This window comes from Panthera pardus, unplaced genomic scaffold (genome assembly GCF_024362965.1).
Source record: "Panthera pardus isolate Hobbes unplaced genomic scaffold, ASM2436296v1 HiC_scaffold_10, whole genome shotgun sequence".
NCBI lineage: Eukaryota > Metazoa > Chordata > Mammalia > Carnivora > Felidae > Panthera > Panthera pardus.
This window is the reverse complement of record NW_026526655.1, coordinates 76,488,748-76,502,453: the sequence shown is the minus strand read 5'-3', so window position 1 is coordinate 76,502,453 and position 13,706 is coordinate 76,488,748. Positions and strand designations below refer to the sequence as shown.

The 13,706-nt window shown below is 38.5% G+C and overlaps 1 long non-coding RNA gene across 1 annotated transcript; it reads left to right on the top strand.

Annotated features, from left to right (window-relative positions):
• The first annotated feature begins 307 nt into the window (after positions 1-307).
• Positions 308-1,471, top strand: LOC109269735 (uncharacterized). Its single transcript, XR_002081242.2, has 2 exons — positions 308-658; positions 1,190-1,471. It is a non-coding gene; the product is annotated as an uncharacterized LOC109269735 (long non-coding RNA).
• Positions 1,472-13,706: the final 12,235 nt, after the last annotated feature.

The window sequence follows — 13,706 nt, the reverse complement described above, 5'->3', positions numbered from 1 at the left end:
CAAAATGATCATATAAAAAAACCTCAAACCTGATAAGGACACTCTTTTATTTAAGAATTTTTAGTGGCTTCCCATGGCTCCTAGTAAACAAACCAATAGTCCTGATACGGTACCTAAGGTCCTGGATCAACGGTTCTCAATCCTGGCTTCAAATTATAAATACCTATGATCCTTTTCTTCGGTACCTCAAGGGAAGTTGATTTAACTTTCTCAGTTTTATTTCTGATGCTCCAGAACTAGAGTCTGTTTGATTTAACCAGACGTACATGCTGGAGTGGACAGGTAGAGGAATAAATAGAATGGGAATTCCCAGAAGATTATAGAGTGCTAACAAACCAATCAGTAGGGATTCCATATTCTAGCTTGAGAATGTTGGGACTAGAGTCACTGTACAATTACTGTCATGGTTTCCCCTACATATCAGTCAGAGTTCTCCTGAGAAATAGAACCAAGAAGATTGATTCATTTGCTCTAAGGAATTGGCTCCTTAGAGCCAATCTTCATTTTGATGGAGGAGGCTGACATGTTAAAGACTCAGGAGAGTTGTAGTTGCAATCCAAAGGCAGCCTTCTGGCAAACCAGGAAGAACTCATGTTGCAGATGATGTATTCAGTCTGTTGGAGAATTTCCTCTTGCTTGGGTGGGACGTGGGGCAAGGGTGAGTTCAGCCTTTTGTTGTAACTCAAGTTTTCCACTAATTAGATAAGGTCCACCCACAGTATAGTAGACAATCTGCTTTACTCAAAGTTCACTGATTAAATGTAAATCTCATCCAAAAACACCCTCATAGAAACATCCAGAAATATCTGGGCACCATGGCCCCGCCAAATTATAACATAAAGGTAACCATTATACTGTTTATTTACTTTCCCTTTTGTAATCTTTTAATAGACTGCTACAATTAAAGTCAGGGTATGTAAGGTGTCATCTGTTAATTTATGAACCATTTGAATAAGAATTACAAGGAAAACTTGTTAAAGGACGAATTCCTGGGTCCCATACAGACTAATGGACTCAGAACTTGCCTTTTAATAGATGCAGGAAATCATTTTCTGACTAGTAAAATTTGAGAATGATTTAATTCCATGTCTTCTGAAATAATTGAATCATACAGTAGTTATTGTTTCCTTGAATTGTTTGCTTTACTACATACACAGTAATGATCAGTGTGCATGTTTTCCATTATTAGCACTGCCTTCAAGGAGTTCTCAAGGGCTTGAACCAAGAGTTTCACGAAGGATATGAATACAATCCTGGAAGAAAATTACATGATCCTTTTATTATTGTTGTGGTTGCATGGAATAGGACATTATCTATGATATTTGCTTGGAATGGCATTAGAAAATTAGCCTTGTCCTAAGATGCTTTCACCTGATTTCTAAATCAGAATTTCTAAATTTAATTGTAAGAAAATTGTATCTTAAGTCATGTTATATATTCTCCTGAAGAATAAAAACATACATGAACAGAATCTGTCATTATTATCTTTTTACAGTGAATTAGTAAATATGTATATAGAAGTATTTCCAAGATCATTTCCTTAGGGCTGTACTCATTTTAAAATTTGGTTCACAAGTCAAAAAGCTCAGTGAATGTTTTATACTGCATTGATTTTTTAAGAGTCATGATAAGCATAAAGGACTATTAATGCTTCCAAGAAGTTCTCTAGTTTACAGAAATTGTTCCATTTGTTTTTGTAAAATGTCCCCACTGGCTTATATAAAAAAACATGTTTTTAGGGGCACCTGGGTGGCTCAGTTGGTTGGGCGTCCGACTTTACCTCAGGTCATGATCTCGCGGTTTGTGAGTTTGAGCTCCGCGTCGGGCTCTGTGTTGACAGCTTGGAGCCTGGAGCCTGCTTCAGATTCTGTGTCTCCTTCTCTCTCTGTCCTTCTTCCACTTGTGCTCTGTCTCTCTCTGTCTATCAAAAATAAATAAATGTAAAAAAAATTTTAAAAACATGTTTTTATATGACATTATTTAACATTTTTCTGGAGCATATTTTGGAAGATGCTAATTTAGCAATTTCTGTCTTTAATTATTCATTCAATAACAACCATTTTTGAGATCCTTCTCTGTTCTAGGCAGTGTATTAGGCTTTGGGACATACAAAAATGAAGAATATAGAGCTTCTGATATAAGGAAAGGCATGGTTTGGAATTTTCAGACACGTAAGTGGATAAATTGAAAAACTATGACCTAGATATTTAATAGAGACCCAAACTGAGTGTTACAAGGGGTCAAGGGATCTATTTTGTCTTCTTGGTAAACTTGAGGTAAAAAAACAAACAAACAAACAAAAAAAACCCCCAAAAAAAACAAAAAAAAAACTATGGTTTTGAATAAGCACAATCCTTCTGTGAAAAGTGGGAACAAGAAGAGGTTTTAAAGCAAGATAGAGACATGATCAATTAAAAATACTTTCAGAAAGATCATTTGGTAGGACTATGGTGGAGGGGTTGTAGTACGAAGAGCCTGGTGAGAGAAAGAACAGATGGGAAGCTATGACAATATTTCAGCTGAGTGATCCTGAGTTTCTGAACTAAGGCAGTTGCACTGGAATTGAAGAATACAGGCCAGATTTGAGAGACATTCAGAGAATAACTGACAGGAGAAGCTGACATTTGAATATGGGGCCGGAAGGGAGATGGAAAGGTGACAAAGATTGCCTTAAGATTTGTACCTTAGGACATGGCATGGGTGGTAATTCTAATAACATCTCAGGACAGAGAGGAAGGAAAGGGGGTATTGATTTCAGACTTGAACCCACGAAGTTTGTTATGCCTGGAAGGGAGCAACATGCACATCCATTCTGGATGAAACTCAAAAAAGATCAGGGTTGACAAATTTACTTGCAAGTTATCAACCTACAGATAACTGAAGTTAGGACTGTGGGTGAGAACATTCAGAAAGCACATCGAATAAAAAGGAAACAGAAAGAAGACAGGAATCTGGCTAAGAGTGATGTGTATAATATGAACTAATGAGAGAGAGCCTTTGGTGAAGACCAAGAGAATGCAATTAGAAAACATTCAAGGAGAACAAGACGGAAGGAAGGAGTTTCAAGAAATGCATCCATGTATCCCTCAGTGCTGCACAGAGTTTTAATTTCCCTTATCATTTTCTTCTCCTTTGCAGTCTCCTCCACTGCTGGTGTGCTTAGAAGCTCTTCTCTAGATGTGCTAAATATGCACTGACATTGTTTTCTATTTGATAGTTTTATTTTCTATATTTGATTATTCAATCTAATGGAATTCATTTTACGATTAAATGTGGCATTTAGATTTAAGTTGATGCCCCTCCTCCACCCAGAAGATAATTTATCCATCTCATATGTTCACCACTTCAAAATGGTTCCATCTCAACTCCTCTGTGTCATCTGATTCACTTGCTCCAGGCCTGTGACTGTTGCCAGGACTAACTGGTGAATCTACTTCACCACACAGACCTCCTGGTCCCTGCCCTAACAGGCTTCCTTACAGATACAAAGGAGTGAAAGGCAACAGTTCCTGTTCAATGAGGAAATAGGTGTAAATACTGTGGTGTGTGTGTGTGTGTGTGTGTGTGTGTGTGTGTGTGTGTGTGTGTTGTAACTAGAACAAATGTCCTTGGGGCACATCCTTGACTAACCAATGACAGATGGGAGAGGGGAAATCTAAAGATCATTTTTTTTTTGCCTTTGACCTCAGATGATGTGTCATAAGAAGCAATAGTCTACACTGTCTCTTAGAAAATGGTCTCTTCAGTTGGAGTAGTCAGTCAATCAATACAATTCTTGCACTTTCTATTGGCTTTCTCCTTTTCTTACTTCATTCTCCTTTTCTTTATTCTTTCTGTCTGGGATTAGTCTCCCTTATAAAAGGGTATCCTATTAGCCTTTGCCTCAGGATCTACTTTCCATGGATCCAAAGCTAAGACATTACTCAACAATAACAACATTTATTAAGAGCCCATTCTTGCTTCTTGGGTTTGGAATTCTTTCACAATATAATAGGGTATTAAGAGGGACTCTGGGTATATCACACGTCCAGTTGATGTCTCTTTAGCTTACTTATTACGGTCACATACCACATTTTAATATGAGATTTGTCGATTCTCTCCACATTATTCTTTATTTTCAAACTGTTCTTATTTATTTCCATCAATGCATAATGTTATACATATACAATGTGATCATTGTGTAATGCAATCCATGTGTAATGTGATCAATGTTGTTGCATTGTTTCATCCATCACAGGCCTCAGAAGTTATGAACAACACAATAGTTGGCAAGTCCTTACCTTTCTAAAATAAAGTGCCAGAGCTCTTTGAGACATGCTCAAATATTATGAAAGAGGTTTATAGCTAATTCTATTCCACTAGCCATTTCCAGTTGGTTGTGAGAAAACAAAAAATTATTTGGGGTTTAAAAGGCTGTAATGAGAATTGCTTTGTAAAGAGTTGACAGATTACTATGTGTCCTCTTCACAATTGCCCACGAGGGAAAGAGGAAGATAAAACCAGATGGAAGGAATTTCAAGAGAATATTTTGGGAAGCTTGCCATGGATTCCCTGGGGTGAGGAACACTGGAACAAGAACACTGGAACTTTCACACCTAGAAAGTATAATGATGAGCTATGCCTGGGTGTACCAGCCAAGGCAGCCAGATAAGAGAGCTTTCACTGTGAGCAAGCTGTGCTTGGTGGGGCAAAGTGTCCGTGGAGATTGGAGCTGACTGAGCCATTTTGTAGAAACTCCCAAGGGTGCTTTTGCTAGAAAAGCAAAGAAGACAGGAGATGTACTCCCAAAGGTGGGAAGGTGAGGGAGGAGTTACGGGCAGCCAGCATGGTTGGGCCATCTACAATTGGAGGACACTAACAGGGAAATTCTGAGGGCTCTCAAAAAGAATATTCAAACCCTCTTGAAAAGAGACAATCTTCTGGGGCACCTGGGTGGCTCAGTTAGTTAAGCCTCTGACTTCAGCTCAGGTCATGATCTCATAGTTCAAGAGTTTGATCCCCACATTGGGCTCTGTGCTGACTGCTCAGAGGCTGGAGCCTGCTTCAGATTCTGTGTCTCCCTCTCTTTCTGCCCCACCCCTGCTTGTGCTCTCTCTCTCTCTCTCTCTCTCTCTCTCTCTCTTTCAAAAATAAATTAACATTAATTTTTTTTTAAAAAAGAGAGAAAATCTTCAACCAAAGAGACTAATGCCCCTGAGGTTCAAGTCCTTTTACTTCTCTGTCACTTCATGAATATGAGATAGTGAGGTTTGGGCCATGGTGGATGGCAGCAGTGGGGACACATTGGATCTGAAGAGGGGAAAGATGTGGCTCAAGGAGAGGCACTGCCTTAACCAGAACCTGATAGTTGTATCTGGAACACAACTAAGAGACTGTTTTCTCTATCCAAAGCTCTAGATCTGGTGATGAGAATTTTCTTATCATATATATGGCTCTCTCTCCAGAAAGACAAATCTAGTCTCATGAGCACTGGGTCAGGGCAGACTCCCTGTCACTTCATGAACACAGAACACATGGCTACTATTGCTTTATCTGTCATCCACATGGGGCTACAGCCTTTACCAAATTAAGTCTATGGCTTCCTACTGTACTTAAAGAAAGCAACTCTCAGTGATTCTAAGATGGATTACTCTCCTAAGCAATGTTATCCTCAGTGATTCTATAGTAACTTCCTGTTTTAATTTGTCTTGTAATGTAGCACCAGCTTCTCACACTAAAGAAGAAACAGGGAGGGGACCCACACAGCCAATCTTTTGTAAGCCATCTAGGCTGGAAGGGTACCTACAACATGTGAGTTCCAGGGGGCCATAGATATCTACTTAGCACAATGTGAAATGATTGGAATATTCTAGAAAGGGCAAGGAATTTGACCAGCGATTTTCTTAAAACTTGAAAGAGTAAAGTGTATACAATCCCATTCTTGTGGTTATCCTCTTTTTCATTATCACTTGATCCTAGCATTTTCTTCTTCTTTTTTTAAATGTTTATTTATTTTTGAGAGGGAGAGAGAGACAGAGTGTGAGTGGGGCAGGGGGCAGAGAGGTGAGGAAGACACAGAATCCAAAGCAGGGTCCAGACTCTGAGCTGTCAGCACAGGGCCCAACGCAGGGCTCGAACTCGAGAACTGTGAGATTGTGACCTGGGCCGAAGTCAGACGCTTAACCAACTGAGCCACCCAAGTGTCCCCTCCTAGCATTTTCTTTTTCAATTAATGCAACTTCTACCATCCATCACAATTTTAGGGAAATCTTCTGATGGTCACTCATTACTGTTAATGTGACATCCCCACCTGTATTCTGAAACTGGGGTCAAATCCACTCCCTCCCAGTTAGGCCAGGCATTCTTTGGGTAACGTGATGCTTGGAAACCAAGCTTCTTCAAAACAACTCTCTCCTATAGTGTTAATATTTTTTCACAAGGGTGCCAAAATATGTTGCTTATACTTTATAGTTTTCCCCACATAATTCTTAATGAAACAGATTATTCTTTCTTTATTAAGAATTCCATTGACTATTTTTCACACCTGTACATTTGTAATATTCATGCATCATATTAGACTGCTTGTACCTGGATGAGAGACATTCTTTTTTTTTTTAATGTTCATTTATTTATTTTGAGAAGGGGGAGAGAGAGAGAAAGAGTGCAGGGGAGGGGCAGAGAAAGAGGTAGAGAGAGAGCCCAAGCAGGCTCTGTGCTGACAGTGCAGACATGGAGTTCAACCTAACCAACCCTGAGATCAAGTCCTGAGCTGAAATCGAGAGTTGGATGCTTAACCGACTGAGTCACCAGGTGTCCTGAGAGACATTCTGTGTGACACGTAAACTATGGTAGAATTGATCATCCCTCTGTGACTAAGGCTTTGTTACCAGTTCTTCTCTTCAAAGGAATGAGTGTCTTTCATGAGGCTTTCAAGTCCCTCAAAGAATTCATATTCATCAGGTTGGCCTTATCATTCATCAAATGTCAGAGAATCTCAGAAGTGGACACAGTTTGGGATGAAGTTGGCATCTCTCCCTTACTGCACCTCCCTTCTATTTCATCTATTAATTCCAGAGAGTCATGGAGGATAGACTATGCCCCTCAGAGCCGTTCAGTTTCTCAGCTTTCCTGGGGACCACCATGAGAAAGGAAGATCTAAGCTGGTAGGGTTCTGTGCCCCGACCCAGCTTCAACAGGGGGTAGGTCTGCTTTTATCTGTTTTATTTTTCCTCCTTCATAATTTTTCTTAAGATGTTTTAAGAATCTTATTTGCCCCTACCTTTAATCACAGTACTAGAAGGTGCTTAGGGTCATGAGTTACTTAGCCCTGGTAACTATCACCATAACTCTGGTATTAATGCGGCCAATCATATTTTCTTGCAAATAGATGGTGAATAATATGCAATTTTGGAAAACACACTTTCAATGCAAATTTTTCTTTCACACTCCCATCATAATGGTTGCACAAAATTAATTTATTACATAAAAGTCCTCTTGTTTTGAAAATGAAATCCTCTTGCTTTAGAATGTGTGCATTAAGATGTTTCTCAGAAAATAATATATATAAATTAGATATACAAAATTATACACATATAAATTATATATAAATTATACATATATAAGTGATAAATAAATATATATATATATATCATTGCTGCAATTTTTGCTTTTATTGGAACATCCCCTGAAGTTACCGCTTTTCATACTGTTTGAAAGGCACGCAAAATTGAAGTATCAGTGACACTTTCTTTAGTACAGCTATTTTGCCTTTAAATAGCACCAATTTAAATGTGCATTATTATGTTAGGTGGGTTTATTTTCTAAAGCCACCATTTGAAACACTATACTAGTGGTTCTAGATAGTTATTTACACAGTTACTTTAATGGCCTGGCCCACCCTTATCTCTGAATTTCAAACTGCTATTTTTTCAGTTGTATCATTTTGTAACCCACACAAAACACAAGCAATGTTTACTGGTGAAAAAGCTGATTGGACCATCTCTTTCTCTTTTTTTAAATGTTTATTCATTTATTCTGAGAGAGAGAGAGAGAGAGAGAGAGCAGGGGAGGGTCAGAGAGAGAGGGAAAGAGAGATTCCCAGGCAGGGTCCACACTGTCAGTGCAGAGCCAGAAGCAGGGCTTAATCCCCAGAGCTGTGACATCATGACCTGAGCTGAAGGCAAAGGTTGGATGTTTAACATACTGAGCTTCCCAGGCTGGACCATCTCTTTGACTTAGGAAAGTATTTTAAAATAAACCCCCAAAACAAAATCAAGAATAAGGCAAGGATCACCTTGAGCCCCACTGCCCCTCACAGAACTAGTCCAACTGAGTTGAACCTGATGGCCTTATCCAGTGCAAAGGCCTCCAAGAGATTTCTCCATTTTTAGGGGCTATTTCTTCCTGCCTATCTTGTCTCTCAGATCTCACACCTGTGAGAACCACTGTGGCTTTGCCTTGAATCAAGGTGAGTGTGGATTTCAGGCACTTCATTGGCCTGGAACACTTTATTATTCAAAAATAATCATCAGACTGATGAACTTTGCAAATGACTATCATGGGGATGGTTCACCTCCCGGAGTGTCAGACCTCCCATCCCAGCACTAATGCCACTTTGACTCTTCTCTTTCTTCCTCTTGTCTTTCTTCCTCCTTCCTAGTACTAACAAGGATTCTTGAGTTCTTATATTGAAATAGTCCCAACCACTCACAGAATCAGCTCAAACACTTTCACTTCATAAGAAGTGTTTTAGTGAATGTATCTTTCACTATTTTATTACAGAAAAAAATAAGAAAGGTTTTGTTTTGCTTTGTTCCTAGTAGTAGTTTTGTTGTTGCTGAGAATGGGTAGGGGCTATCTTTTTTGTCGGACTGCCAAGAAGACAATTTTTTTTTTCTTATATAACGGCAAGCACTTGGGGGGGGGGGGTGTGTGGGATGGGTTGGAATGGTAAGTAGATTTCTTCTCTATTGATAGGCAAAGGTATCCTGAGAAACAGAAGGTACTAATTAAACCATGAATAGACCAGAACCAATGTTGGGTCACTTCAGACATAGCCAACATTAAGAGAGGAGCAAGACAATGGAGAGATGTAGGGAATAAAAGCAAGCATACTCAATTCGGTTGAGTTGAGTTAAAGAAACAGCGTATGTAACTTACGAACCTACAATGTAAAAAAAAAGGTGGAAACATGAGAAATCCTTTAAATTATTTCTTTCATTTCATTACATGTCTGTAGTTATAAAAGCATTTGTGGGCTAATAGCAAATTAGAAGTTCTCCATGTAGATTTGTTCTTCATTTAAACATAATTTTTGAATTTATTTGTTTTTCACTGAACTTGAAAATATCTTGTGTGGGATATTAGGCTCTGTGATTTTTGTAGGTTCTCTCATCGAATTCTCACATCAAACTACATCAAACGGTAGAAGCTATTTCTATCTCATTTTAGCAGTGAAAAAAGCCAAGCCCAGGGAGGTTAGTAAATTACTTAAGATCACAAATCTAGAAACTTCGAAGCAAGGATTCATAAGCCAACAATTCTGTGCTGGCATCAGAGGTCTTAGCTAAGATCCTAAAAGTCATGGTGATCCAGATGACTTTGAATTGTGTTGTAAGCCTGGTATGTGTCAGTATGATTAACAGAGTGGTATGTTAGTAGAATGTTATCCCTAATAAAGTGGTATCTTTTAATTATTCTCTAATATTTAAAATGTGTGATAACAGATTTGTAATAACCTTATAATTTTACTGATTTATTTATGAAATATTTTCACAATATATGTTTTGGTCCCAATGACTGATGCCATGCCTTACTGAATACTCAACGTTGAAACTGGAGACAATATGGGATTCAGGAACAATCAAGGGCTTGAATATTTTACTCACCTTGTGTTTGTACTGCAAAGACTTTATCATTGTGTTATTTGGGTTTTCTCAGTTATCCAAACTCCATTAGTAATTGCAGCCTCCTCTAAAGATGTGGACTCCAAATTCAATTCCAGAAGAAGGAACATTTTGAAACCATGAGCAAATAAAGAAGAAAAAATAAATGACACTTCTCTTTCAGTATGACTATCTACTTGATAGCAAAGATTCAGAAAGACATGCTAATTACTAAATAATTTGCAGTTAGTTGTTAGTCAATATTTGTCTTTCAGGAGAAGTATAGTAGTATTTACTGTGTGGCTACTGATAACATACCTAATTTAATGGCACAGTTTCAATGAATTGTGATGTCTACATTGTCCTTCATCTACATTACTTTTTGCAATTGGTATGCAACCTTTCTCAGCCATAGAGGCAGCCTTGTCATTCATTGGTGTTGTGAAGAAGCATAAATAATCACTACGTGACATTCTGACACAAGGGTTTATTTAGTGATGTTTGCATTCTGACATTGACAGAATATGTGAGGACATTTCAACAACAGCAACTCCAGCCTCACAGAATGCAAAAAAAGAATATGCACGTTACTGAGAACTGGGACTGGGCTCTGACCGCCCCCCACCCTTTTACATCTTTCTTCTTTCTCTCCCCTTTTCTAATTGTTACATCTTTAGTCTTTGATTTTATTAAAAAGAACTCACTGAAAGAACTTTCCACAGGTATAGAAAATCATTACATGATTTGGTCATTTCACAGCATGTTTTTTTTTCTTTTTTAATCTCGATGCAAAATGAAACTTGATGCGAAACAAAAACAATACTGATATGTAAATGTTGAACAGCAAGCATCTTCTTTATGTTATGTGCAGAAGAGTGCTAACACCCATCCACTCTCTCGAACAGAGAAATTCGCTAATTTAAAAAAAAAAAATGTCAATCATCTCAGTTCTGTTTGGAGAATAGGCTTTCCAATTAATAAAGTGAGGCAAGGAAAAAGAGTGGCTGTAGAGAATCATTACATTTAATTGTTACCCCAATTTCTAGAGCCGTGGTATTATTATCTGTGGGTTCATAATAAATAGGTCAAAGCTCCCTATAAATGAATTAGGTATAATTTTTACTTTCTAAAGTTTTACATTCAGATCAGTTTCAAACAATTGCTACTTACTCAACTGAAAATTTGAATTGCTTTAAGCACCTACTTTGTAAGCTGGAGGAGGGAACCACATGACCAGGAAGTGGAGAGTTTAATGCCCTCCTACTCCACCCCTAAACTAATCCCCAGGGCCTCCTCCATTATCTCATGGGCAACAGGAAGCTTATCTGTGGGCTACTGGGTAATCACTAACGTGGGTGAGTTTACATTGTCATTTTACTGGGTGAACTCCAAGCAGTTATTTTTCCCGGAAGGTAAAGCTAAATAAAAAATTGTGAGAGTTTTCCCGGAGTAAACACTGGGAGGAAATCTAGAAATAAACATGTATAAAAATGATATCCTAGTTTCTAGTGCTTATCGTTTTTATTTCAGTAATTTCTTCACCCCACCCTCACCACATAATCGTATAATGGAAAGCAAATGGCCAGGTCTGCCCATCCTAGCTTGGCCATCTGCCAGTGTGGCCAGTTTTGCCAGTGCTCTTCCATTGGTTTATCGGTCATCTTTGTGAGAATTTTAATTTTTGTGCTCTTTCATCTTTTTCTTTCTTCTTCCCTTTCTTTCTTCCTCCCTCCCTTTCTTTTTACCTTTTTAAATTCAGGACAGAATGATATCTAGTAGTGAAGAGAGATGGTAAAGACAGACTTCCTACAACTCGTATCTGCATCCACAGAAAGCAATAGAAACATTATCCATAAAAAAAACTTAAAAAATTTCTGAGGCCCCATATTCTTCCATTTAGAAATCAGAGGCCCCATATTCTTCCATTCATGTTCATTATTTATGATTGTAATTGGAAGGATTGGATTAAACTGCAGTCAAGCCACCTTGTGTCCTGCTTTGCCCATGTGCTTTTCCAATGAGGGGAAGAGCCTCCCATACCTTGGATTTATATCCACACGTGTTGGACTTCAGTGATGTGAGAGTCCAGGGGAGCATGGGTCATTAATCCCTAGTGTCTCTCTGTTGCCAAAGGATGAAGGCTCTCAGGAGTGGGGAGGGAAGGGAAGAGGATGTCCGTGTGTGACCTTTCCCAGGGAAGCTCCTCTACTAATAAGCAGGAGTTCACACAGATCAAGGTTTCTCAATCCTGTCATAATCACTAAGGGACCTTTTAAAAAAATACTGATGCCTGGGTTTTATACCCACAGAATCTGATATAATGATCTGGGTGGAGTCCCAAGGCAAATCTAATGCATAGCTAGAAACTATAAACAGGGCAATCTGATTTCAGAAAATTCTATTCATCCTTCTTCCTTCCTTTCTAGCCTGGGTTACATATTGTGAAATGTTTGAGTTCTCTTCACCATCCCTTTGTCATCATGGTTTTTGTGCCCTTTCCTTTATTTTCCTATCCTATCCTGTGGCCCAACTGCTCCATTACTCCTGACTCTCCCTCTCCTTCATGCAGTCTTAATACTGCCTCAGTACTGGAGGATTCTAAAAGGTATATATGTTTTTCTTTCAGGAGAACTATAGTAGTATTTACTGTTTTGGCTACTGATAACATATCTAATTGAATGGCACAATGTAAATGAAGTCTATTGTCTACAATTTCCTTCATCTGTGTTATCTCTCTCAACTGGAATGCAACGTTTCTGAGCCATAGAGGCAGCCTTGTCATTCATTGGTGTTGTCAAGAAGTATATATATGTATGTATATCCCTACCCTCTAGCAGACTATAATCAAAGTTAAGATCAACATGGCCATTAGCTATTATCTCTCCCACCCAAAATAAGAGACTTGTGAATCTGGTTCTACCAGATTCACGTAATTCAGACAAAACTGAAGGTTTATGCATACCTTCTCCATCAGTTGGTTAGACTATATCAGTATTTCTGGATATTTGTTTAACAAAACATTTAGAAAGACACTGATAAATTCCACCTTTCTACTCTGACTGGCAGCCACAGAGGTGTGCTGCTTGATCTCCCTTCAAGAAGAACTTGCCTTTCCGCTGGAAGCAGTGCCTGTAGCTGCTAGCCTCCAGCTACAGCGCCTTTCCCAATCTGGTGTAGCACTCAGCAGGAATCCTCTCCTTTTGGGAGTAGCCTCCAGCCAATGCCAGCTCAGTGGGTCCATTAGGATAGGGCCAACCCTGCTCAATATGGTACTATTTCAACAGTGACTTTCTGGAGCTCCCCATTGGGTTGGCTAAGACTTTATCAAATTTGCATCATAGAGTATCTGTGTACCCAATTCTGTCTCCTCCCACCTTTCCTATCATTGGTATTAGATCAGCATCACAGTCTATGGGTTCTTTCGGCTTCATCTTGTTCCTTCTCTTTTGTCTTAAGTGCGTGTTACTTCCTAAGAAAACTTTTGCCCTCCTAGCTTTGTGTAAGTATCTGCTTCCAAGATAAACTGTATTGACACAATCTGTCAATCTTTGTTAACATTTAAAAATAAAATTAAAAAATTTGTATTTTTATTTTCCCGTCTTGGAAAACAATTCCAATCTTTTCTGTATACAGCAACTCAGGAAGTTAGGGTGAAAAATCTACTCTTCCAACCCCAAAATGCTACTGGTTGCATTTTTTTTTCTTCCAGTATTTTAATCCATGTTTGTAAGGTTCTATGAAATGAGTGCAAATTATTTCTTCTCTTATTCCAATTACATTGAAATCTTTCCTCTTAGAAGTCTTGTCATTAACAAAAATCTGCAGATTTCTAAAATAAAGTCA